Source organism: Phalacrocorax carbo, chromosome 3 (genome assembly GCF_963921805.1).
Source record: "Phalacrocorax carbo chromosome 3, bPhaCar2.1, whole genome shotgun sequence".
Taxonomy (NCBI): domain Eukaryota; kingdom Metazoa; phylum Chordata; class Aves; order Suliformes; family Phalacrocoracidae; genus Phalacrocorax; species Phalacrocorax carbo.
The window spans coordinates 48,996,476-49,023,887 of record NC_087515.1 but is presented as its reverse complement, the minus strand read 5'-3'; the positions used below and the strand labels follow the sequence as shown (position 1 = coordinate 49,023,887).

The window sequence follows — 27,412 nt, the reverse complement described above, 5'->3', positions numbered from 1 at the left end:
CAAAATGTCCGTTTATTTAGCTGCGTCACACGCTTATATAGCTCTTGCGCTTCCTGTTCCTGCCACTCCTATGGGGAGGAGTCTATCTTTCCATCACATCCCGTGATCTTCCAGTCGCCGATCCCTGTCTATTCCCCTACAGTCCTGCATGCTGTCCCTGGTGCCCTGTAGAGCTTTCTGCCAGGGTGATCAAGCCTAGAGTCTTTAGTGCGCAAACCTGAAGGAGGTGAAGTTTTAAAATTACCATTCCTGTGGCTGTAAGTAAACCAATGTGAAGGAAAAAAAAAACATGCTGGAAATGACTTGTGATAATCTCACTGTGAATGCTGGACGCTTTTTTTTCTCTCATCTCACCATAAACATTTTCTAGCATTAATACCAGTGACCTCTCACATCCCCTGCTTTTCTTTAATGGGATGTGGCCTGCCTATTATAAGCCTATGCATTGGAGCTGGAAACAGTTGCTTTATTAAAAAAAAAAAAAAAAAAGGAAAAAAGAAAAAAAGGGCTCAGATTACTCAGGTGTCGATGCAAAAAAATGAGATGTTGTGCCAGATGGCTGCATTTGTGAAGCAGAGTGTAGTCAGAAGCAGAGTGGAAGGAGACAAGGCAACTGTACATCAGAAGTGTGAAAACATGATCAAAATACCTTCAGCCTTGTTTCACCAACACTGGATTAGGAGGCAACTGTGGTGAGATGCAAGCAAAGAAAAGCATGAGGGGATACTGTTTGGAAAACAAAAATGTCTTTCAGTAATGAACTGCTTGACTCCCTCCAATAAAAGCTTGGAAGTTTACAAAAATCAAGAGACTTTATTATTAAATGGAAGGACCATGAACCAGTAAGCCTCAGAGCACCGTATCTGGTGTCACTGCAAAATGTGACGTGCGATAGAGTAAAATATTGATAGCAGGCTGTGTCACAGGCTTAGTTAGCATTATAGCAGGATATGCTGCTGCCAATCATCTGTAAGTAACCGCTCTCTCCGGTGACACAGACAGTCAACAGCTTCGTGCCATGGCTGCAGATGTCCAGGAGGAGTTTTCTAGTAGTGTGTGGGAGAGGCGTTATATCTTCCATCAGGCATATTCACGTAGTTTGCCTATTGCCTTGGCCGTGCCCACGCTAGTGCTCTCTCGGAGCCCATGTGTCGGTGGTCTGGATTAGTGTCTGCTCTCAGAGTTAGAAGTATTGGAATTGTAGTAACTGGCTATTTTGTTCCTCAAACTGTTTGGACCAGCTGCTTATCCTGTTGAGAAGCTTTAGGCAACTTTTGATGCCAGGGCAAAGTACTTGCGGAGCCTGTAAAAGCTGAGAACTTGGCAGGCCCCCGGGTGGGTGCTTCTTTACCCTTTTATGTACTGAAATGGATCCTGGGTACTTTCAGCTTCACTTCCATGCCGCAGCTTTTGGCTGTCACACAGGGAAAAGTTTTGAGTAATTTGTTTGATCTGAGATCAGGAATCCAATTCTGGGGTTTTTTTTTCCTTCCCATGCTTAACTGGCTCTGCTCAAACTGCTTCGTAGCTCCAGACTCACTCCTCTGTGGCTCTCAGGAGAAAAGGAGAACTCTGACATGGGTGCAGAGGAGGTCAGCCTGAAGGCTTGGCCTCTAGTTCCCTCAGTTATACCTTGGTTTACAAACTTTGTGGCACTTGGGTTTCATCACAAGAATCTGAAATCTTAGTTTTCAAAGATTGCAGTTTGCTTAGGTCGCCGCAGGGGAAACCTGCACAGATTTTCACCGAAACCATTCCCAGACACACGGCTTTCTTCCCCTCAAACCCCAAAATTACTTCAACCTTTTGCAGGTACTTTCTAGCAATTAACTTCGTCCAACTATATTGAAGGTAGGTTACGTTAATAACAGTAGCTAGAGAGAATGTGGCAGGAACATGTATCTTCCTCTGATTCTTGTTCTGTTACTACTAAAGCTTGAATGTGAAAGTTTCATTCTTCTATATTTATAGAATTTGAATTTCTTTAATAACTTTGGATCAAAAGTTTGTTCTCCACACCAGGAAGATTTTTTTTGTTGCTGTTGTTACAAACTGCATTCTCTTATTTGGGGAATATGTTCACAATTGAGAAAGAATTGCCTTTATTAACAAATCAAAAGCTTCTGCTGTCAAAACTGAAATCATTCTGCCTTTTTATGTGCAAATTAAACTTTCTGTCAAACCTTCAGCCATGGTGCATTTAATTTGTGGAAATATAAAAATATCTGGCTTAATATTAAAATATTCTACATGCGGAAGGAAATATTTTTCAGTGATGCATTGCATTCAAGGGTCTCACAAAATCAGATTTAAAAGAAATAAAGTGGTGTTTTAACAGAATTTATTTTGCCTGCTTTCACCAAAGTTCAGTGCGGTACTTAAAAGTGTGTTTAAGTTATACAGGTGTTTGAATATCTTGTTGGATCATGGCCTTTGGAATTGAACCAAGCTAAATGTAAGCGTATTCAGCGTATGGGAGCTACAGCCCCTGTATTTTTCCTTATAAAAGGGTCACAAAATTTTTTTTAATTAGTGGCAGAAGTACTGAGAAACTTTTGACTCTAGATTCAGTAAAGTCAGGGTAAAATATAAAAGGCGACTATTGGTTGCACAGTGATAACTTGTTTTTTGCAAGGTCTTTGTAGAGAGGATAAAATTCTGATTATCTGAAGTTGGGCACCAGTTCTATATTTAGGCTTCCAAAATAAAGAGCCATCTGTTTACCCAGCAGTGCCCAGGAACTCAGCATTTCTGGACGCCCGTTAACACGGGCCTTGGTTCAGCCGCATCCTTCAGCACGTGCTGTATTTCAAGCACGTGAATGAGACCATTGATGAATCCTGACTTTTTGAACTGGGTGTTTTGTTAGATGCTTAAATATACATAAATCCTATTTTAAACAGACAAATTTAGGATGTATTTGGAGACAAAACTGCCCTGGACCTGGCTGTCTCCGTGGCATGAGGTCAAGTCACAAGGCTGATAGTCACAACCTGCATTGGTTCAGCAAGTGTATATATACTAAAAGTGAACGCCTTTCAGCTGGAAGCGGAGTGGGTTAGATCTTAAGACACACTCACCCTAAGCGTATGTCTGCCTGTCTTCCCCCTTTTCAACAGGCATAACAGCAAGTTGTCTTTCTACCATTCACCTCTTTTTGCTGGAGGAACAAGGAAAACCCTGGTCTCCGACTGCAGCCTTGCACACCGGTCTGCCTGCAGAACCTCCTGTTTCATCGCGGTCGGTATCTTTAGCTGCGTTTTGGCTTATTTGGTTTTTTCTAGCATCTCTGCAGGCCACTTCATGTTTAATTCCCAGCTCTCCTTCTGTGACCAGGGAGCTTTTAGTGTGGCTCTTTGAGAGGAGGGGTCCTTTCAAGGCAGGCTGTGTTTGCCTGTCACTTTTTTTCAATCAGATATTCTAATATCTAGTCCTGTCTTTGGGGAGGTTTTAATGGCGCCGAGTCCATTTTACCTCATTATTTCCAAGGCCTGAACCAGGGACATTTGCCCTTCTACAGTGCTGAGAAGAGAATAAGTGGCTGTATCTTGAGGAGCAGACTCATTCCCTGAAGTGGCCCATTCCCGGCTCTCAGGGCAGTGCATGCAATTATCTTCCCGAAAAGGCCGTCTGAGCAGTGCATTAGTATGCGCGTGTCTAGGCTGGGATGTGCCCACGAAATCACAGCACAGGTGTTGCATTTGCAGCCACCTGGCCAGCTCCGCCACAGCAACGCTCAAGCAGAAGAGGCCTTCCAGCCGTACTGGTACTGTCTTGACCACCCTCTTCACCCGGGCAGAGGGTACAAAAATAGTTATGAATTTTGTCAACTGCCAGAAGTTCCTTCTGGATGGTAAAATATTCTCTCCAGTGAGTCAGAGCACCCGCTGCTCTACTGCATTTATGCCAGTGCTGTTAGCAATGCATAATTCTAGCATCCTAGTTTTTAGATAATTTAGTCCTTCTGGGCCATCTCTGTAAAGGGAGTTTCTACAGGCTGAATGTGGAATGTATTAAATTTCAAGATGTTTATTTCTGGTATTAGGCCATTAGCCATAATTAATGGCAAGACAGCTAGCGAGTCTGTGGGTTCTCCTAGATTTTGCCCACATTCTCGTTTCGTATCCACTCCCCAGCATGAATTATATGATCTTCACAGTCTGCCTCTCACCAACAAAGCGGTTTGGGTCCTATTTCAGGCCATAAACCTATGATCCAGCCACCCCATAAAGTGCATTCCAGCTTACTGCTGTCCATGAATTCTCGAGTACACCTGTAGCACATAGTGGCAGTGGGCCCGGTCCCTCCGGCTAGTGAAAATCCTACTCAGCGAAGCTGTGAGGCACCGTGCGAATCGCTCAAGTGCTGAAGCTACCTTGTGCCTCTGTGCCGCAGGCACAGCTTCCTTAGTTTCTGCCAGGAGCCTGTAAAACGATGGAGACCTTGCTGTCCCCATGACCTGTTCCCGTGCTAGGCTGCAGGGAAAAAGGTCTCCACGCTCGCTGGTTTGCTGCCAGGAGGGCTGGTGGGAGGCGAAGGCAGGGAGGTGAGTACGCCATAAGCCGGGCACCTCCCTGATGACTTTTCCCCAGTCAGGAGTGCTTTAGCCTCATGCACTTGATACCTTAATTGGCCTGTGTGCAGGCTGGACATCTCTTTTTCTATTATTGTTATTATTATGCAATCAGACGCTACTTAATTAAAGAATGTGCTGGGGATGCACTATTTGTACAGTAACTATGTACACTGAAATCCATTTTCTCCGTGGTGATTGCAGATAATGTGGTAAGCTCTGCTTTGATTCATTAGTATAGCAAAAGAGATATTCAGAATTATTTAGTATAATTCACAGCACTTCAGAACGCATACATTTTCATAATACTCTAAATCTACTGCTTGTGCCAGTAACTCAAGCATGAGATGGCTGGTTTGCCATAGCGCTGTCATCTTAAAATTGTGGTAGTGCCATTTTTCCATTGTAACTGGCCAACTGGAGCTCATTTAGCCCAGCGTGTGTAGCGAGTGGCCACGGTGCAGGGCTGTGGCTGTTTGCAGAACGGCTGCTGCCCTCACTGAGGATCGCCGGCACCTTGCAGCAGACCCCAGCACCACAGATGGCTGAGTGAAAGCCATGGGGCTGCCTCCAGAATGGAGGGACTTTCGTCTCTGCCCCCACCCCCAAGCTGAGAACGCGTTTTGCGAAGTGACACTCAGAAAAAAAAACTTTAAATAGTTTTGTTTCTTGGGTTGAAAAAAAGAACCACTATGTTAATTTTAATCAGTTCATTTTATTTAGAATAAGATTATTTTTTAATATTGCTTTGGGTGAAATTTTGTGCTGCTTCTACTCTGTTTTATTTCTGGCAAGGTGAGTAAGCAAACGCTCAGGATTAGCAATGAGTCACCAATATCTCCCCTCCCATTTCACATTCATTCCTTTCTTGCCTTATCAGGCCCATCCTTCTGGCAGCACTGACCTGGGCATGACTTCATCTAATCCAGAGCTGGATGAGCCTCGAGAGACTTGCCACTTACATTCACACAAACAGCCAGCGCCATCCTGTAAAAATCTCTGGTTTTAAACACCGCTCTTAAGATAGGGTCTCAAAAACTCCTTCTAGCCAATGGTAACCTTTGGCAAGAGGAAATCCTTATCATTTCAAAGGGTGGGGTCAAATTAAAAAAAAAATCCAGACTGTGATTTCTGACAGCCATTTAAATTTTTTTCATCCAACCATCATGTGCATATAGATCTCACCACCACCACCCCCTCCTTACAGAAAAGCTTGTCCAAGGCACCTTTGGAGACAGGATTTAAAAATATCGCTGCTGCAGTGATTAAACTTAGCCGTACACACCTGAGACCATCACGTCGGATTATTTTTTCTTCCTTTCCCCCCGCCATACTCTGAGCACTCCTCATCTCTCTCTGACTTTATTGGGCACCGTAGTGTATTTGCACACCTCTTGAAATCAGTTGCATAATTTAAATGTCTAACTTTAGTTGCTTGGTGACCAGGGTTTTCCTTTTAGTATCACAGATTAAAACATTCAAATTGTTATCTGAAAAGTCTTTATTTAGCCTTGCTGGGTCTCTTTGGCCTCCACCTGGCAAATGGAAATGTGATCGAGTGGCCTTTTCCCACAGTTTTCAGCTGCTTCTGCCTCTAAACCTGAGGTTGCACATGTAACTCATTTACCCAAGTCAATCCCCTCGAATCAGTTATATGTTTTTTAAATAATTGCCTGAAAAATTTTCACAGCAATTACAGAGAGAATCATTTAATAACGAAAGTTGTTTTCAGTGCTGAGATTACCCTGTGTATATATTTGCTTCTCTGTCTGAGACCATCTGAAACATTTGGGGAAAAAAATATACGTGGCCAATGACTGCATTTAATGCACAAGATTTCGCACCTCTGGGCTCTATATTTATAGCAGTGTCATGTTCCTTTCTTGTACTGACCTGAAGAAGAGGATTTTTTTTTTCTTATCTGATGAAAAGGTTGTCTGTCATGGGGTGGTTACTGCAGCACAAAATACTGCTTAAAACTTGAACCTGACCACATCTTGTACAAGGACAGTTAACCCCAGAATTCGAAAGGGAGATTAAAAACCTCCTCATTCCAGCTAAAGGAGTAAGCTTGTTTGGGTATATAAAACTGGGGTGAGGCTAAAATCCTTTGCAGAGCCTCAGTTTTAAAAATGCACTCAGCGTTTGATCTTGGCTGAACCCATTTTTCTCCTAGTGTTACTCCACTGAACGCAACCATGTAACGTGGATTTTCACTGACGTGTGATTCAGAAATTTAAAAAATACACATGTGGCTTGAAAAAAAATTAAAGGTACTTTAGCCTTATCGAATTGCACTGTTCTAAAACCCTGCCCATAACCTTGGCATTCAAAGAAGGGGCTTGTACCGACTTCAGTGGTCATCGCGCTCAGTCCCGACCCAGCAGAGGATTCTCCACTTCTGTCCCATTACGTGATGGGACACGTAATCCTCTCCGTCCGCTCTTGCTGGCTGCGGAGCTGACCCACCTCCCGTGCGTTCGACAGTAACGCAGAGAACTTGGGAGAGACACTCAGCTTCTGGAGGTTGGGGGGGGGGAACAGCATGACACAGTCAGGCTTTTAAATAGTATCAGTTCTTTTGTTTAAGAAGCCAACGAGTACAAAAAGTAAACAAACATTTACAGTGCTCTTTCACCAGTGTTGAATAGATCACAGTATGATCTGTACCCCCTCTAGTTGTCTTTCCAAAAGTTTGACTGCCTTGTGCTTTTCTGTGTAGTCTGGGCTCTTACTGCCCTTAATATATTTGTGTTCAATGGCTGTTGCCAACCAAAACCAACAATAATTTATAATTAATTAGTACCTTCACAGATTTCACATCCCTTTCCATTCACAATGTCCATAAACAGACTATGATTTTTTTTTTTTCCATCAGACATAATTATTCCCAAAATCATTTGTGGAGGGAGGATATTTTTTTTTCCTCCCTACATAGCTAATTCAAAGGTAAAACGAAGTATTTTTGCTGTAGACAAGAGGCGTGCTTTGCACATACGCTGGTTACGTGGCACTATTTCTTTTCCCTGATTGAATGAATGTGACAAATGAAAGTTTCTTCATTTAAGGAAAATTACCTGCTAGTTATCTGTGTTATTCATTCACATTTTTTTTTTCTGCAAATATTTTTAGGTATTCGCTTCACTCACCATATCAAGCATTGTATTTATGATACCTCCATCTGGTAAAATAGCTATTAGAATAGCTGGAGAAAGTGAATGCAACCCCCATCCCCCTTAAATGCACAGGTAATAGTTCATATGGAAGCTGCAGGATTATTATTTTTTTTAAAATACAGAATTCTCAATTAAGGGCTTGATTATAAAATATTTACTCATTCTGCTGAGTGCTTAGTCAGCCAGTGCACCTGGGTCCTTCAGGAGTAGTTACCTGAGTAAATGTTCACCACTGTAAACAGGAACCTTCACTCTGGTACCTACTTAAGAGCCGTAATAAAAAAACCAAACCTAAATAAATCGTGTCCAATTCCTTTTAAGGTTGAGCGTATGAGGCAGCTATATACAACTAGCCAAAAGAGATGACTGGCAAACCAGCCCCAGTGGTTTCTTTTACAGTGACACACAAAGCCAAAAGGGTCTGTTTTCTCATGCTAATGAAGCCCAAGGTGACAGACATTTGGCAGGGCGTGATCCCAGACAGGCCAGGGTGTAGGAAGGCTGGGGTGTTACATTTAAGCATCATTGAACACGAACCTACAGCCTAGCCTGGTCCTAAAACCTCATCTAAAATTAATCCAGACCCAAATGCCCTCTTCACAGTCCAGCTCTTGGTGACAAAGTGTTTTTCAGAGTAAGCTGTAAATATTTTGCTAATTTCAAAATCCAATGTCCAGACCCTGAATCATTTGCTTTCTTTCCAAAAATACTTTGCTGAAGTCTCCAAAACATTCACATTGAACTTCCAAGCTGAACCAGCAGTACAGGGTGGCATTCATGTAGTGTAGGTGGATTTTAGAGCATGTGCGCTGTACATCATTAGTATAGTCGCCAAACTTTATCAATGGTAGAGTACAGAGCTTCTGTTAAAAAGGAAAAAGTGGAGCAAACTATAAAGAAAAGGCTTTCTTTGGCTCATTTACCCAGTTAGCTTTGCATTAACTTTCCCGCAACAAGATTTACATAAAACCTTTTATGCCAGGCACACGCGTCTGCTGAATCCTGACGCTATCAGGTTAGTTGATTCAACAGCCAGAAGGGTTGCTGCAAAATAACATCAAGTGTGTATTCGTATGTCAAGGACATCAAGAGGAAAATGAAAAGTAGTCACTTTTAGTATTACCACATCAGCAAAAATTAACCATTTTTTCACACAGTCTTTTTAAAGTTCAGCTCTCGTGTTCCACTGCCAAACCCCTAAGGTGTAAAGGCAACAAACAGCTTTCCTACATCTAAGCATGGGCCGTTACTCTGACTCCAATTCTGAGTTTGGGCATGCCCTGACCGCTCAGTTGTTACAGGAGCGATGCCTCTGCTGTGCCAGCTTTGCTGCCCTGCTGTGCCGGGCATCTGTGGTCATGGTAAGATGTGCATACAAAAGCCTCCTCCAGCGTCAAACCAAATAGCAAACAGAAACCTCTGCCAGACCAAATGATTTACCTTCAGCTGATGAACTGCTGTTCTTTGCCACTTCTTTCTGAACAAGTATTCAGCCCTGCATTTTAACAGAAATTGTTTGAAACACAAAATTTTCAGGTGAGGGGAGGGAGACATTTGACGTTCTTTAAAGTTACTGTGAAATCAATAAATAACCAAACACTGGGTGTGGTACTCAGTTACCTCCCTTTCATTTTTTTTTTTTCCCCCAGAAAGCAGTTTCCAGATGGATTTTCCCCAAGATGTTAATATTGTGCTGGTTTTAACACTGATTGAAGCAAGGTTGCTAGTGGTTATTACAGGCCTGACATGCCTGTTCTGCCAAGAAACAGCATGAGCTTTCAACTCAGAAAACAAGGTGAACTTTGTTGTTTAATCAATCTGCTTTTCCCTGCCTTGGCCAGGTATGCATGTTCATGCTCACAATGGGGATGACTGTTAATTTATGACCAGCTTATTTATATTTTTTCTTAGTGAAGTCCTGGTTTAGTAAGGGTGGAAACCATGTTCAACCCAAAGACTTTTTCTGGGGGGAGGGGAAGTTCTTCTTTTGAACAACAAGTCTGCTGGTACTGGCCCCCCCAAGTCTTCCCTGTTTCCCTTGAGTGCCTTGTGAAGGTGAACGAACGGCTGTCCCTGCCTCACTAAGCCATAGCCACCCCTATAATATTTCCTTCTGCTAAAAACTCTTTGATGTGAAAAAGCCATCTTGCTCAGATGATTCCCTACCTGAGGATCTGCTGCTGAAATAGTAGAGGTTTGGGATCGTTCTGAGTGCTTCTCAGGGTAGTAAAGTTGGTCGTATGACTCCTGCCTCAGTGTCCTGGCTTAAACCCTAATTGAGAAGGAGCTCGTTCTTTCACCACCCCCAGTCTCCTCTGTGTCATTTGCCTGTGTTTTTCAGCAGCATGACTAGGTATAAAATGGCAGAGCAGCTCAGGGCTGTTTCCTTCTACCAACCTGTAGCCACACAGGGCGCTTTAACTTAAAGTGTCCCTACAAGAGCAAAAAAATCAGTGATGGCTTACCCTTTAACAGATGGTTTCCTCTTTGGAGAGCCTCTCTTGGATATATGGAGTAGGCAGTTTGTCTATTCGTAGAGCTGATGTTCCCTATCTTGAAACAAGAAGCTCAAGCATTTTAGCTAGAGCCAGACAAAGGCAATCTTCCCATTTTCTGCTTCTCAAGAGCACATTTGCAAACGAGAAGCAGTCTTCAAATGGTCCTCTTCAGCATGAATCCTTGTTTCATCTTTGTCATTACTTGATGGGCCCAGACCCCGTCCATCAGCTCAGAGGCAGGAATGCAGGTCCCTGTCAGTTACAATGTGATGCAGAACCAGCATTGGAAATGGGATTTAAGTGATGATAATAGGATGTATTTAATTCAGCTGGATTTTGCCCGACAAATAATGTGTAAATTAAAGCATTACTCAGAAAGGTGTGCACAGTGCTTAAAAAAATAAACCTCTAATGCTCAGGGTCCAAACACTTCAGTATTCTATTTCAAATGCCTAATTAGTCTCATTTTCAGTCGATATTCTTTCCTTAAAACCAAGGCCTGCTCAGTGGAAATGATGCTGTTAGGCTGTGTGCACTTGTATTTGTGTGCATGTGTAGGCTCATGGTTGTTTCTTCTGCTAAAGCAGGCAATATAGCTATTGTTTGCAAAGCTGAGTTACTATTTTGGCAAAGCATTCATATTTAGGTATATGAAAACTGCTCAGCAGCCTTAAGGAAAAAATTTCCATAGCTTTTTGTTTCCATATTTTCCAGTTTTCCGCTCCTTAGGTACAGGCCTATGTTGAAAAATGTCTTCCAGTGTCAGAACTTCTGAAAAGAAACCCCTAGAAATTGGCAGAGAGCTCACTCTCCCCAAGCAGATGCTGAGGACTATTTGCTAATACGGGAATAAATACGAACACCAAAGTATGCCTACGCTTCTGAATTGCTTTCTGTTTTCAAATTCTTGCCATTTAAGCAGCGTGGCAGCACCAGCCGTCCTCACATACTGAAGCCTGAGAAAACAGTTCTGAAGGGCCAAAAGAAGCAAATAAAATGTATTTGTTATTATGACTGACCTTAGGTATGCAGCATGCGAAGCTGCGGGAATCATATGCTGAATCTCTGATGATAAGTGTGGTGATAACTGGTAAGGCTGTGCTGAACTACTGTGAAACAATTCAGGTAGTCAGCAAACAGGGCTAATTGCTAGTTTGGGGGATATTATGGGTAATTTACTGCCCACTGAGGGCTTCTACCTAAAAATAAGCTTTTTTTTTTTGGTTCCTTTGGACAGAACTTGCATGTTAATGTAAAATTCCTGATGCAGTTATAGGTGAAAAGGACGTTCAGATGCACTTCCCTAAATGCCCTTCTGCTTCTCAATTATATTAACTGTCTTCATAGGTCCTTTGAAAGAAACCGTATTCTTCACTTTTTCCCAAAATAGCAAATAAGCCATTAAGCTAGACTTTGCTGTTATCCAATATGTCTTGATCAAAGGTCTGAGAGTAATACAATAAACACAAGAAAAGAAACTACTGGTGGTTTCCAATACAAACTAACGGGAAAGTGTCAAGTGAGCGGGTACTGACAATTCAGCCCTGAAACCTAATGTTACTGTGCAAAACTCCACCTTTGAGAAGGAAGAATAACTATCCACAGAATGTTTGGCTATAATTACTTCATTTAAGAAAAAAAAAAAAAAGGTGCTGAATTTAGTTTTCTAAAGGCAAGACATTAATATTTTTGGCATGTAAAGAAGATGTAAACCAAATGTTTAAATGAAATGTCATCCCCTGGGTTCACATTTGCCCATTGAACTACAGCACAAACCCTCCACAGACCTTCATACAATACACATTTTTCAGTTCATTGAAGAAGGCCCCTGCTGCTTCTCAAGGAAAACTAACTTGCAGAAGCAAAATAAATACTGGCATCGCAGCGTAACGGCGGAGCCTTGCGAGCACAGATGTGTAGCATTGTCGGCTTTTAAATCAGATAAGGAGTATTCAGACATAATCACTCCAGTGTCTGGGACACGTTGCATGCTGCAGGGCTGCCCAAGTATGGCCCGACAGACACATACAGTGTGTGTTCAGGCTAAATGGCAACAAGCTGACAGTATTTCATAACAGTCCTGTTATGTCTAGATAGGCAAATGTTTGTGTAATTTAGCTGTGGCTTTGAAATGCCTTAAGAAAACAGGACACAAACGGAGCTTTGTGATTAGTTGTCAATGATGTTGTACCTGCGGGATGACGATATTGTCCGAAGGGCAATCCTTGGGGTGCTGCGACTGAGCGGTGCTGCAAGAGGCATCACTGCAAAGGCTCCCTCTGTCCCTTCACCTGCCCACCCGACGAGCGGGGCTGCTGTAGGGCTGCTCCTGTGGAAATGGAGGTGGCTGCCTGTTTCGTTGTGAGCCCTGGGCCTAGCTGAAGTATGACGCGCAAGGGATTACTACTGTCTGCTCTTAGACAAGATACCGCTAAAAAAAAACAACAAGAGTGCATTTAACCCTACAGAAATATGGCTCACTGGTTCTGAGGTAGTGCTGTTAGGATGTACAACGTATCTCAGCTGAGAAAAATCTAACTTAAATACAACACATGATTTTAAGTAAAGAAATATTGATGGGGTGGGGGGGAACAAGTATTTTTTTTAGCTCTAATTTATGGCTGAGCGGCTTCATTTTAGTTACTTCATGAGAGTATTTTAAACCAAGCCTGCATAATATTAAAATAAGTTAAAATGTATGTAAAATTTATGAGAGCATGTCAGGTGCAATGCTTGATAAAGTAAGTTTAATGCTTCAGAATTTTTTTTCTTCAGGCAGAGAAAGCTGAAGCCTGCAATTCTAGGTTACAGTATAATTTTAGAAACTCTTTTCCATTATACCATTCTTTTATTAATGAGATCCAACCCAATTTAGCAAGAAGAGGTAAATTCCTAAAGAGTTTGTGGACGGTCCTCAGCAGGTTGGAAGCCAGGAGCGTGTGATAAAAGAGGCTATTTTCCTACTGCTCATATGATATATCCGATTTTATAAAAACACAGAGGAAATCAATTTACAACAAACTTTATAATAGTGTGCCTTTTTGGTGTGGTTTTTCTTCTGGAAAGGCTGCCTCACCCTGTGAACAAACAAAAGCTTTGGCAGTTGACAGGGGCTGTACATCACTTTGAAAACTCCTCATTTATGGGGGGTGTGTCCTGTTGGTGCGTTCTATAACGCTCCCAATTATCGTGACAGAGCGACATGACAGAGAGATGTCACCCCACAGAAAATTCAGAGCAGCTCCTTTCACTTTTTCCGCCTGGTCACAGGAACACGGCTGAACTGGTACAAAGGAGCGGCAGGAGCAGCAAACGGGGAATATCTGCATACTGCTCTAGTGTATTAAAAATTCAGCTCCTCGGCAATATTAAATCTGAATTTACTTCCATCACACAGAAACTTAGCATATCTCATTCTTCCATTATAAAATATTGACATCAGAAATAGTGAATCCTGAAATGAAGATTATAGACGAAAACTATGTGCTTGGTAATTATAATTTTTTTTTCTTTGTTATTATTCCTTTCCTCTGAGGATTGCACAGGCTGTTGCAAACAGTAATGAAGTTAGCATGCAATGCCAATGTAAAGTATGCGGCAAAGTTATTCTTTCCCTCATTATAGATGAGGGAAGCGAAGCGGCGGGAGGAGGGTGATTTCCCCAGCCAAACTCATACACAGATGGGGCGGCCCTCCATCTCACATCTTAATCGTCATCCCTAGCGATGAGACCCTCAGTGCCTTTTGTTCTGTTGTTTCCCTCTGGTTTTTTAGGTCTTTACCGGGGCTCACAGCTATTAATGACAATTTTTGTCACAAACTAAACAGCCAGTTCACAAATGCTTTCACTCCTGACAAATCCACTGCCCTGCCTTGTAACGTTCTCAAATAACCGCGGCACTAAAAAATACGGTTACAGGCGTGGAAAGGGCCGACCGTTCACTTCAAAAGCCATCCGTTCCTCCAGCCCCTTCTTGCAGCTTCACACGGAAAATAGGACGAGATCAATGGGCTGGGCAACCAGCAGTAGAATAAACCTTTGGGTTCCTGCATATGGTGCTAGCACATAGCTCAGGATGGCTTCCCAACAGAAAAGCCATCTCATCACACCCCTGTAATTCCAACTTGGCCAGTTAAGGTGTTCCTCACTGCGGCCTCTCTTAGGTGGTTACTCAGAGAGGTACCATGCAGCAGGATGGCTTCACTGGCAGGTGCTCACAGAACATCACCGCCACGTTCTCTTGAACCCTGCCTCATTGCCTATGGATGCTTTTGCAGAGTGTAATATATACAGTGTGTGACACCTGATACCGTATCTGTCTCATATGTGTCTTACAAAAATCAATCTAAATCAATAAATTGTCCACCCTCCTCATACAGTGTTTGCAGAGGTTCAAAGACAGGACCAATTACTCTTAAGGTTGAATTGTCAGGTGTCAGATGAGAATATAGAAGTTGAAGCATTATATTTAGGAACAGATTTATTTAGAGGACCTGAAGAATTTGCTTTGCTATCAACAGGTCTATAAACAGAGCTTTTATAGTACATTCTGGTAGAAACAGATACCTTGCAAAATGATTGGGGTGGGTTTGGTTTTTTCCCCTGTTATTTTTGCACAATTCAAATCATACAGCTGCCTGATAAAGTAGGCAAACACACACCCAAGCTCACTGCAGTCATAGCAGGAAAGCACCTGACCTTGAAGGGCTTCTGGTACTGATCCTTCTTTTTTCTTACTTGGTTTTCTAGGTACAGGTGTAAACTCCCCATGCTTCATTTATCTATAAGATATATAGGTATTGGTATCATGCATTCTGTCTCTTGGCATGGGTTCCAAAAATGAGACCCAGGCTGGTCCCACAGGTCTAAAGATTATATGTGAACATTTTTGTCCCTGCCAAAACCACACACACAAGCACCACGGCTTATTATAATCACGCAAGATGTTCCCAAGTTTATCAGTTCTCATCCCAGAATACCAAAACCTTTCTCTTAGCACTCCCGACAAATCAATATGCATTATTATTACGTGCTCAGATACTACCATGATAGATATCAGATTTCTGCTCATGCCAAAATTTCAGCTAGCTGGTCCCTTGAGTATTTATGCTTGTGTACTGTATTTAACAGCAGCCCATTCAAAATGCTTACAGCTTCTAGGCATGAAATGCACATAATTTAGGAATAGCTGCCTGGCTATTCAGGCATCATGCTGTTTCAAGGGAAAATTAAATCTCTGACTCCCCCGTCTTTTAAAACAAACCTGTATTTTGGGGAGCTGCATGGAAGTTTCACAAAGCAAAAGTGAGCATAGCTCTTTTTCCTGTTTAATGGCAGTGCCTCCCCATTAATGCTCCAAAATGATACAGTAGTTTAAAAAAAAAAGGTCTCAGCATGCATGCATTGTATCACATTAAGAAATCAGGATTTTCTAGGCACTGCACAGCATTAATTACACTGAGCATGCTGCAAATTTAAATTAAATGATATGCCATGTTCTGTTGTAAATATCAAAATGGATTGCAAACTACAGCCCCATATTTGCTTCTGATTGGCATTTGTGCACTGAACAGGATCAGAAAATCTGTACCATATAGCTTTTGTTTGTTTATTTTAGGAGCACCTGATGCAAACACACTTTTTGTTTTCAGGAATACCTAACAGCACAGTTACAGGTCAGAATTCTGTGCTAAAAAAACCCAAACAGACAACACCGAAAAACTCCCTCAAAAATAATAAAGAAATAAAACCAGCCCTCTTTGCCTTCATCCTCCCTCCTAACAAAACAGAACAAAAATATGGTTTTTCTCTCCCCACCAGGTATTTACAATCTAGGGAATGGAGGGGCACCAAGAGGAAAATGGGAGATCTGTGGAACCGAAGCAGGTCAGCAGGAAGGAAGTGGACCTGATTGTGTTGTGTGGGGCAAGTACCAGGATCCTACGTAAGCAAATGCTGTGGGGGCTCCCCATCATCTCAGTGGAGCCGGACTGCTGTTCCAGCTGGAGTTTAAGGCAGGAAGGGAGCGAGCGGTGAGCTGGGCTTGGGACTGTCTCAGCTCTGTTATGAGGGAAGCTTGAGCTGGTGATTCCATGAGAAAAAGGCAACGGCTGAAAAGAACATAAGCAATAAACAGCAGGTCTATTAGTATTTGCAGTCTTTTTCTTGCCATAGTTATGTTACATTCCCTTGTGATTTTATGATATCAGATTGAATTGTCAAGATCTCACCAGCCTCTGCCCTTAAACAACTGGATGAGGTGTATTTTAGCCTGTATTTCTATGTGGTTAAATACTAAACAAATATTTTAAAACTCTGCACATCAGAGAAAGGATGGCATTTAGTCAATTGTATAGAGAACGCATTTAAAGAAATATCTGCATTTTTCTGGGCTTATTTAAGGCCTTTGTGAAATGATTACCACTGACCTGAGAAGGACAAGTGAGTGCCAGTCTGAATTGGCACAAAGGCATGGGGCATAAAGGAGGCGCAGCATAAAAGTATGGGCAGGGCCACGCGGAGACACCGACATGTCTTCAAACCCAGGATCGCCATATTCCTCCTAAATTATCTCACCTTTTCTGTGTCTTTTGCTTTTTAGGACTTAACTCCAGTTTTCCTGGCCCATTATGCAGTAGTCCTCTGTGTGTGAGAAGTGCAACTATGAAACAAACAAAAAAGCCCCCAAACCAAATGAGGACAGCCTGATCTACCCCAGAACAACAGATGGACATTAAAAACCAATCTCAGGATACCTCAGTCTTGCAAAACTTCTTTCTCAGATCTTCTGATGAAGAAATTCTTCTAGATTTTTTTTTCCCCTTAGCTAGTCTGAAATACACTTCTCTGGGTCAGGTCGTGAATAGTATTCTAATGAGATTGTCTAGTAAAGAAAGGATGTCCAGCTGGGCCTGCTGTGTGTCAGTTAAAATAATATTTGTAGCAAACCTTTTCACAAGCGTTTACTGGACCTCTTCAGTGGCTCGTTTTTTGGTATGATGCTGGAGGGCCAGGAGGTGGCTGGTGACAAGACTAAAACCTGATGTATGGCTGGAAGATGGTTGTTCATTCTTACGTCTGACAGCAATGCCTCGCTGCCACCAAGGTGGCATATTCGGCTTTTAGAGACATGCTGTTCCCTGGGAGCTGCAAGGATCCACTGAAGGGTGTCCAACTTTCTCCTGTGTCCAGGAGGAATTAGGTAAATGGTCAGCCAGATGTGATGGACACCATGAGACAACTCTCTTTCCACAAGTAGCGCACGCCTGACAGAAATAGGTGGCAGAGCAACTGGCATTCGACTCTCACCATCTTTTGGCACTTGAAAAAAAAAAACAAAAAAAAGACCAAAGAAAGCAAGCCAAAGGTAGTTTATGTGCAGCTCAGGAAGCTCTCAGAAATGAATGTGTCTGTGATTTAATAACACATCGACACAAAATGACGCTTCTCCTAATATTCACTGAGAGAAAGAAAGCAGAGCAGTATGGGGCCATAACCAGCACACAATGCGTTACTATTGCAACAACAAACAGCTGAACTACCAGGTATTTATTTTTCACCATGCACACTTGTTGGAGGAGAATGAAAATTATTCTTTGACACTCTGATGGTGTCTTAGAAAGCCCTGTGCTTCCCCTAGCGCCCATCGCCCTGACAAGAAGCAACTCACAAATTCTAATAAATAGAAAATAGAAATAAATACTTTAACTGTATAGTATAGGGTTCTGAATGGCTTTCAGAATCAGAAAGGGCTGCTCGTATGTCTTCGTTATGTCTACACTCTGTAACGTTGGCTCTCCAAAAGTCAGAGGCAAAGTGAGATAGATTCTACTAGGATCACAGACACTACACTGGGAAACCAAGTATCAATGGTACATCCAGATTTATGGTAGGTTATGGCAGTAAAGTGAAAGCAAAACTGTTTGCACAGTCTGTATTGTTGCCCATTACTGTGTATTTGCCCTTTTTTCTTGCTTAGCTACAGCTGAAAGAATGGAAAATTGTACCTTATATATAGTATTAGGAGACTCTTTTTGATCGTAAGGTCAATCAGACTAGTTTACCTGCTTGAGGTATTTATGGCACAATCACTCAGTGTCTTTAAGGAAAGGTTAGATACATTTATGGGAAAGGTGTTTTGCAGAAGCCTTCCTGTTTCATAGAGGTCTTGGGCAAAATGACCCAGGAGGCCCCTTCCAAGTCTATCAAATGTGGTTCCCTGATTGATGCCGTTCCACCCCCCCCCCCCAAGTCTTTTCAAAACACAAAGCACTGTTATAAAATGTAATATAATACACTATATAACTTTAACACAATGCCTTATAGGAAATGGTTAGCTGGTAGCACAGGAGCCTCACGCAAAAGGAAGAAAAGAAGAAAAAAAGAAATTGCAGTGCCGCCTCTCTGCCAAGGGATATCGACTGTAACATTTACACCGGTTCTCAGTATGGCCCCTCAGCTGTGCAGAGGGGAGACCAAGTCATGGAAGTGTAGTGCATATTATAACCCAGGCTGCAGTATATATTTTTCCAGAAAAACCCAACAAGGCCTGAGGTAATTTTCTATGCAGCGCAGTAAGGAGTCCCTCAGTGCTGGAAAGCAAACGGACACCCACCTCGCCTTACAAATAACTGCCTGGTGTTGTAATTGGCTGGGCTTAATGTAGAGCTGCCTGGAGGCAAGACACAGGAGCGTCCAACCCCTCTCTGCAGGCCCACAGGGCCATAATGCAGGTGTGTCCCCCACCTACGGTCTCCAACCCTTCTGTGGTTACAAATGGCAGGAATGAAACCAAGACAGAAAGGAGAAGAGGCTCAGAAAAGCCCTTTCTGCAGTTAACCACCCTCTCTAAGATGGCTTTGTCCTGGCCTGCTGCCATCCATGAAGCCATCGTGCAGCAGGTGCAGCAAAGCCCTGAGAACTACAAGCCCTGAAAGCTGGACTTCTAAAACCCTTTGCCGAGTGCAGCAAAATCACTGGGGAGCACCTTTGCCTGTTGACTAAAGACTGTTAGAGCTTTGGTCACATTTTCCCTTATTTTACTACAAGATGCTGCTTAAGAGCAAATTCCATTTCTTTAAGGAGTGGCCGTCATGTATCACAGCACTGAGGCTTCCGTGGAGCTGGAGACCTAGCAAGCTGAAAGTGGTTAGTAAAGATGTGTTTCCTGGCCCATCATTTGGGAACAAGTCGTGTGTGCCATTTGTTTTTCAGACAGAATGCTCTCCAGGTCTTTCACTTGGCCACGTTGGACACCTTCAAGAGTCGTCAGGACAGGGTGCTGGGCCATCTTGTTTAGACTGTGCTCTTCCTAGAAAGGTTGGACTAGATGATCCCTGAGGTCCCTTCCAACCTGGGATTCTGTGATTCTGTGATTTACGTTTTTGGGTCACCAAACCATTTAGTAAATGTATATAATCTTTCTGCTTTTTTAATTTGAGAAGAAATGTTTTTGCTGAATGTTTCCTCAATCGACTATTTTTTTTTCTTTCAAACTGTTTAAAAGCATATTTAAACGTTTAAGTGAATTTAATGAAATTTTTAAAAAGCAAACAACCAGATTCTCTGGGCCATTTGGTTGAAATGCTGTGGCTGGCCTCCATTGCTCTGTAGTAAGTTTTAATTTTAGGTTCTCACAGGAAAAAAACAAAACAAACAAACAAGAAAAAAAACCAAACCCCCAAACCCAGAACTTTATTGAGTTGGGGTTCGCTCTCAAAATACATCTTACACTTACCTTTTTAGTTTCACTCCAGCCAACTCCTTTTCCAGAAAACAGCCTCCCACCCCCATCTTCTTGGAGCAGCTCTGGCAGGAAATAACAACATCCATACACACTCCAAAGTCTTTTGAAGTTTCATGAATGTGAGCTGTTGCTTTTGCAGGGCAGGCCAGGATTAACTTTTATTAACCTTCTAACCTCATCCATGAGACAGAAAAATTGCCTAGCCTCCCTCCCCCCCCCCCCCCCCCCCCTTTTTTTTTTGTATTATTTGGAAGCTTGCAGCCTTCTTTACCTAACATTTGGGAGTTCAGACACCCTACAGATGGCAGCAAAATGAGGACCATTAATGGTGCTTTCCCTGAGGAGCTCCCTGAAGCCCCTTTGTTGTAATCGGTGTCAATGGCTAGCCCTAAACCTTGTGTTTTCACTTGAAAATATTTTCCTGTTGCCGTGAGGCTTGGGTCTCTCTATCTGAATAATATTTGTGGGAGCAAATAATAACCTGTTGGCCCTTTCCAACATGTTGCAGCAATGTATTTTCCTGATTCCTATAACAAAAAAAGTGACTTTTAGCAAAATGAAAAATTTGACCTGGCTTTAATCCTGCCAGTGCTACAATTGCTCATCCTTAGCACTTACTTCATCCCTGCATCACAGCACAGAGTGAGACACTCACGTCGGAATAGCTCTTCTCACTGGAGTCAAAATGGTAAAAATTAGCCTCAGTGAGTGACACAAGCAGAACTTTCAAAGGCAGGAAAATTTATCTCCTGCTCTTTGTCTTACAGTACGGAGCATTTTAGTGGTTGGAAGATTTAGCTTGCAAGATCCTGTATAGATAAATCCTAGTGGACAACAGCTCTCCAGCTTCTTTTTTAGGGCAGTTGAGCTCAGCAGCTGGAATCTGGCAGGGTATGAGGGGCGCAATAAGGATGGAGAAAAACTTTCCTGTAGCCTTCAGGTGTTGGTTAAGGGTCAGGCTCAGGAAACAGCCAAAGCAAACCAAAACTCTCTCAGCTACATCTCCTCACTGCATTATGTGAGGTCATGGCTGATTGGTATAAGGAGTGTGATTTTGGGCCAGCCCTGCCTCTGCTCTACTGTAGTATAGGCCATTAACTTCCTTGATGATACAGTCCCTCTTGAGGATTCTCCTTTTGAAAGATTTATACTTGGTTTAAAGCTAATACAAATGCTCCACTTTAGCTTTTAGGAGGCCAAGACACTTAAAAATCTCAGATGAGCAGGAGAAGCAAGAAGGAAGGCAAAATCTCTCTCCTCAGGTCCCTTGTAAGGATGTTCAAATACCACTTTGATGAGAACTTTGCAGCTGCTTTGCTGGGTAAACAGATACATCACAGCTCTGATGGGCAGGGATGCCCTTCACACCAACAAGCAGAGGAAAAGAAGGTGGTGGGGAGAGTAAAAGGCACCTGAAAAAAAAGGCAGGCAATGATGGGTACAACTGAACTTTTTGCCTTCCTGATCTTTGGAAATGGGAAAACCCATTCAGGATCACAGATTTCCGGATGGGAAAATGCATCTTTAATTGTGCCACAAAACAGAGATGGTTTGCTACTGTTGCCTCCTCCAAAAAAAGCTGTTACTATGAGTTCTTTGGGCCTCTGGCACTCCATTTCCCAGTTTTCAGTTAATAATTCAAAGGTTATACATAAACAATAGTAATAAAAATCATAACAATACCTGGCTTGCCATTATGTTGTGCTCAGTCATTGTGATGCTTCTCTCATGATAAAATCTGTGTATTAAACACTTTAATTGAAACTCTCAATAAAACAGATATTTTCACTTGTGCAGTTATATTCACATAATGATCGCAAAGCACTTTACAGAGTCAAATAAAAGTAGCCAGCCTGATCCTTGTATAGAAGCAAATGCCATTATTGTGCATCTTCGTAGTATATAACAAAGATGCATATGGGCAATTCGCTGTCAAGCATCCCTAATTTTCAGGTTTGTGCTGAACAAACAGCATCTAAAAAGCTTGGTTTTATCCTTAAGCTTGTTCTAAAAATCTCTAATGCCATCAGAAGTGACACAGCAAGAGGGGACTGGGCAGTCTCACCTACCAGACAAGAAGAGGAGGCCGCAGACAGGAGGGCTGGTGAACAGTCGTGCCTCATTATCAAGAGCCCTGGTTCAGAAAGTAAAAAAGAAAAATGTTATCGTTTTCCTCATTTATAAAAAAAAGCCATGGAAGTCTTGATGTGCTGAGTACCGAGCAGCCTCCATCGGGTCACTTAGAGCGGACGAGGCAAAACCTGGTGACGCAAATGCTAGCGTTAAGTGATGCCGCCGAGGTCTAGAGGGGTCTCAAGCTTTGGGCCTCCTAAGAGGTAGTTCTGGAGCTCAGAGGCAAGCAAAGAGCTTTGTTCCCTCTTGTATAATTGATAAATTACCATTGTTAGTACTAAACAATACTACGGAGCCCAGAATGGAAACATGCTAGCGCTTTATCCATCTTAAGCAATTCTGCTCATGTGCTCATACTGTTCTTAAATATGCTAGATATTTGGTTGATGAAACAATAAGTTTTAGAAAAGAGAAAAATAAGAACTTTAAAGATAATCAAAACCTTGACTACCTACTTTACCACAGGCAGCTGTGAGTAAGCTTCAGTACTCTTTATTTTTAACATTGCAGATATGTAATTTAATGCAGGTCTAATGACAGTCTCGAACATACTGCTTTAATCGCAATTGTTCAAGCTCTGTTCTGTGACAAGGGCTCACAAGATATCAGCAGGGTTGTCCATTTTCCCCACTTCTCTAAGGAAAATAAAAAGGAAGGGAGGGGGACACTCTTGAACTTATGTTGCTATTGATGTGTAATATACAATAAAAAAACAGTTAAATTTCAATTACCCACAGGTAATTATAATTTTATTGTTTGACTGTACTATGGGGATTTTTGTAATTCCCAAGACTAATAATTTTCTATAATTTTACAGGTTGTCAAATAAACTATTAAAGATTATCTTTGAAAAGGATTCTGCAATTGTAAGGACATATCATACTGTTCCTGTACATTATTAGTAATTAGAGATCCCTGGATAGTGAAATATCTGCACTATATGCTAGCTGCTGGATACCATATTTTCTCACAGCCTCCTGTAATCTTGAACCAAAGCTTTCAAACTTCTCATCCATTGTAGCCTGAGTCACGTCCAAACTTTTATTAATATTCACTGAGCACTCATTAGGCAATTCTGGTGCATTCGATACATTAAAATCTATGCTTCCTGATGGGGAAAAGCAGAGGCTCACAGGTCCATCCCGGTCTAGGGGAAACAAACACAAAAGGACTAATTCTGAGCTCTGACCCCTGACAGGGATATGGAGAAGCAGCAATGTTTATACCAGTGCAAAAATCTGAATCAGTCCTGAATGCCTTTTGACAACGTGGCTTGCACAACAAGATAAAATTATGCTCCCTGATTTTATCCCAAAAATATGCATAGGCGCACATAGTGCTAGGGATTAGCGTCGGCTGTCAACGAGGAGGGGGAATGGGATGGGCAGAGTATCCAGCCCACAATAAGCAGAAATCTGGGGGCATTCCCTCAGCCTCACCAGCTGGTCCCCCCAGATTCACTGGCATGTTGATGAGGCACTCCCCAGGCCGCTTTCCCTCCCACACTAGTGCCCAACACCCACACAGCTAAGGTGAGCAGGCAGCAGCTGCTTCCAGTTTAGCTGGCAAAAGCCAGAAGACAACTAAACCAGCATGTACGAGGTGATAGGTTCCTTCATCTGTGCAGGCAATGTGTGGTGAGATATTCATTCAGAATCTTACAGGGGCATAATCCTGAGGTGGACCAGAGGAGGGATGAGCTGAGAGGAATAACAGGACCCAAAACACTGCATGTAGCATCTGGGCACAGACTGAGAGGGCAGTGGGTACTGATCCCCTCCCACATGAGAGGATCAGCAGTTGTAGACACTGGTGCTGTCTTGCCTGTAGAGCCATCAAAGGCACAATTTTTAGCTGGAGGTGTTTATTCTATTGTGGCTGCCCCAGGAGATAGTAATTATTTGTATTATTGGGCTCTTGGATGGTTTTGTGGTGAAGGCTCTGTGTGGAGGGAAACTTCAGCGCATTAAGATTTCTTTATGGGCTGAAATCTCTCAGAGGAGAGCGGTTTCAGGACATGAAGATTTTCATGCAGAAAACTTTATGGGTATGATTTTTTTTTTTCCCCCAATGGATGCCTCTGCTCTAACAGCTGGGGTTCTGCACATGCGCATCCTGTTGGGACACAAGCGAGAGCAGCATCTCACGGCTCTGCCCTGCATTGGACACATCTGCAGGGAGGGTTTGCCTTCCTCCTGGTGCCAAGAAGCCTCTGTGGCACCTGTGGTGCTCAGCGAGGGATCTGGCAAGGGATTTCCCTCACACCAGGGAGCGCTGAGGGTGGATTATGTTGGTTTTACAACGGTGCTGAGCTGGTGGAGCAGTATAAAGATACAGGAGCACAGGGAAGGATTAAGGGCAATGGACTGCAGCTCTCTGCCTTCCTCTAGGGACAACTTCGATCCAATCAAATGTATTAAACAAATCTAAGTAGTCAGTACAGATCTACACACCAAGCTCTCTTTTCCAAGGGCTGCTTGTCTTGCTCTCCTGTGCTCATCCTGCACCTGTGGGAAGGTGTGGGAAGAAGGGTAGTTGATGATTTGGAGAGCTCTTCAGTAAGTGGCAGTTTCTGCTTCTGACTGCCTCTCTACCTGCTAACCCATCTCAACTAAGACTGAACCCATTACTGCAGATGATTGGCATTTATAATTAATAGGCAGATAGAAGAAAAATGCAAAGCCCGCAGACAAGGCTAAATATGTTTCTGGATAACAGACGATACCGTATACAAATACGCACCTCTCTTTCCCCTGCATTTTGGTCTGCGTTTCCTGCTTGAAACATTCCTTGTTGCAAGTGGAACACATTCTGACAACTGAGTAGTGAAAGCAATTAGAAAGAGAATTAATTGATAAAATTAAAGCCCCGCTTTCCTTATGTTTGTCATATGACTACAAATATTGTCACTCCCATTAATATTAATTAATATAATCATCAATGTTTCTAATCCCTACACATTTTGTCAAAAAGTTACTCTTAGCTCAAGAATATAATTGTTAAGTCACGGAAATGTTAAGCAGCAGCTAAGCAAGTCCAAAGAATTAATAGCAAACTGTAGTTTATCCAAGGATTAGACTTTTAGCAATACATAATCACCTCCTCATGTGTTCATCCACATAAAATACCTTCCATCCGTCACTACACTTCTCCCTACTTGTCCTTGCAGTGCACCAGTTTTCAAGAATAAAAAAAAAGAAAAGGTGAAGATAGTAAGTAAATATTCTTTGCAGTTGCACGCTTTTCTTCAAGATAAGTCACTGCGATAAGAGTTATGTGCCCTTAGCTGAAAGCAATGTCAAGGTCAATTATCTCACACTGAAAGCCCTAATGCAAGATATTTTGGTGATCAGAATAATACGTATAACATTGCAACGCTTTTGTTTTGCCGTTGAGGAAGGCAAATCCACTCTCTCTAGACTTCCCGACATGTTGTCCCTCAGTTTTGAATGTCACAGATTATTTCAATAATATAAAAGTCTGGCTTGCCATGCTGTTGCCATTTGAGCAGGTTTTCCTGGTGTGGTATGAGGGGCACTGCCAAGCGCAGAGTGACGCTGGGCAGAGCCTTCCCTGCCACCCGCCCGGTTCCTCGACGGACAGGTAGCAATTCCTGCCTGGCAATAGCACGGCTGCTTCACAGAAGCAGTGTTAGGTGGACTATTAATTAGCTAGTTTGGAAAATCGCCAAAGTGCTTTAAAGGCCTTTGTTGTAAGGTGGAGGAGATTTTTCTGCTAGAAGAGAATAATGTAATCATTTCACTATTAATTTTTAATTGTATGTTGCTATGCATTATTGCCAGCCTATACTGATTATCCTAAGAGAAATGGTGATACTGTGCAGCGATATCTGTTAGGAAGACTACTGGCTGCACTGTAAAAGAAGCGACAGAAAAAAGCTGTTCTTTAAAGTTGTTGCAGTCATCTGCTGCTGTCTGTTCCTACAAGGTATCACATTAAATAATTATAAAATGTATGACTTTAGGAAGATTTATGGAGCAGTGCCACAGTTTTCCCTGTTGTCAGGTGGGGTTTTTTGCTTGTTTTTGTGGTGTTTTGTTCCTTTTTTTTTTTTTTAATGGCCACCCTTTGTAATGAAAAGTTACTTCTGAGAAATCTTTTGCAAGTAAACTAAACTCACTGACTTGTATGAAATCAGCAGCAACACGCTCGCTGCTGGGGAGAATGCAGGCGCTCCCCTGCAGGTTTGGGGGTTGAGGTTCAAAAGGGTCGGGGTGCAATGATGCAGCATCAGCACGAGTTTAAATCTCTGCGTGATGCTCAGGTTCACTACTCAAGTGCATCACTTGTGCAAAGTGTGGTTTGTTGGCTTTTTTTCAACAATCTTTTTGTTTCCTGTTCATCTACCTGCCATTCATACCGGAGGCAACCTTTGCCCTGTGAGATTAAAACTTAGGGTGCACCCCCTTTCAGAGAGCATCCTGGTTTGAAAATACTAGTGCAGCCCACAAAACCCCCAAAGTCTGCGTGCATTACTGTACTTTGACAACTGACTCAGCAGAGCTGGACCATAACCCACAGTCCATTGCTAAGGAAACAGCATATATGCACCGGAGTAAGAAATACGTGTATGCAAATTCTCCTCCCAAGGAAATCGTTATCAAAAGATGCTAAGATTCAGACCACTGATACAGTTCGCTTACTGGTAGAGAAACGATTGTATCAGCCGCTTGTGTCCGCTCACAAATCCTTCTTTTCATCTAAGAGAAAGCTAGCCATGAGGGGACAGGAAATCTTTAATCTGCTTTTCTCCATTTGTTCAAGTATCTGGTTCTTATCAATTCGCATTGAACATGAGCAACACAAAAACTTAATGACTTATCCTCCACTTAATAAAATAAATGGAAACAAAACATGGACAGTTTGCTGGTGTTGGATACACTAATCACAACAAAATGCTGCATGAGAGCGAGTCCACAAAGCAGTTCTAAAAAGGCAGCATGGCTGTAAAGTCAGGAAGAAGGACTCAATTAGCCAAAAACACCACAAAACCGGTATGTAGCAAAGTCCATTTAGTAACAGAGAATTCATGAGCAATTTCTGAGCTATGTTTTGTCACTGACTTAAGTAGCAGGAGGAGGGGTTATAAGGGGCCTTCATCTGTTCACCCAATGTTTGAATATTGTCCATTGCAAAGAAATATCATAACATTTTCTCTCCTGAATTCCTAATAAATAATGGCATATTTCTATATAATTACTTGTATCATATACTAATATAGCATCATCCTATAATAATTTATAAAATATTTATTACTCAATATTA

General features: G+C 42.3%; 1 long non-coding RNA gene across 1 annotated transcript in view; it reads left to right on the top strand.

The window, feature by feature from the left end:
- Positions 1-23,067, top strand: part of LOC135312547 (uncharacterized) — a 43,037-nt gene extending 19,970 nt beyond the window's left edge. Inside the window, exon 6 of the long non-coding RNA XR_010372127.1 lies at positions 16,069-23,067. This is a non-coding gene — a long non-coding RNA (uncharacterized LOC135312547). The remainder of the gene's footprint in view (positions 1-16,068) is intronic.
- The last annotated feature ends 4,345 nt before the right edge of the window (positions 23,068-27,412 follow it).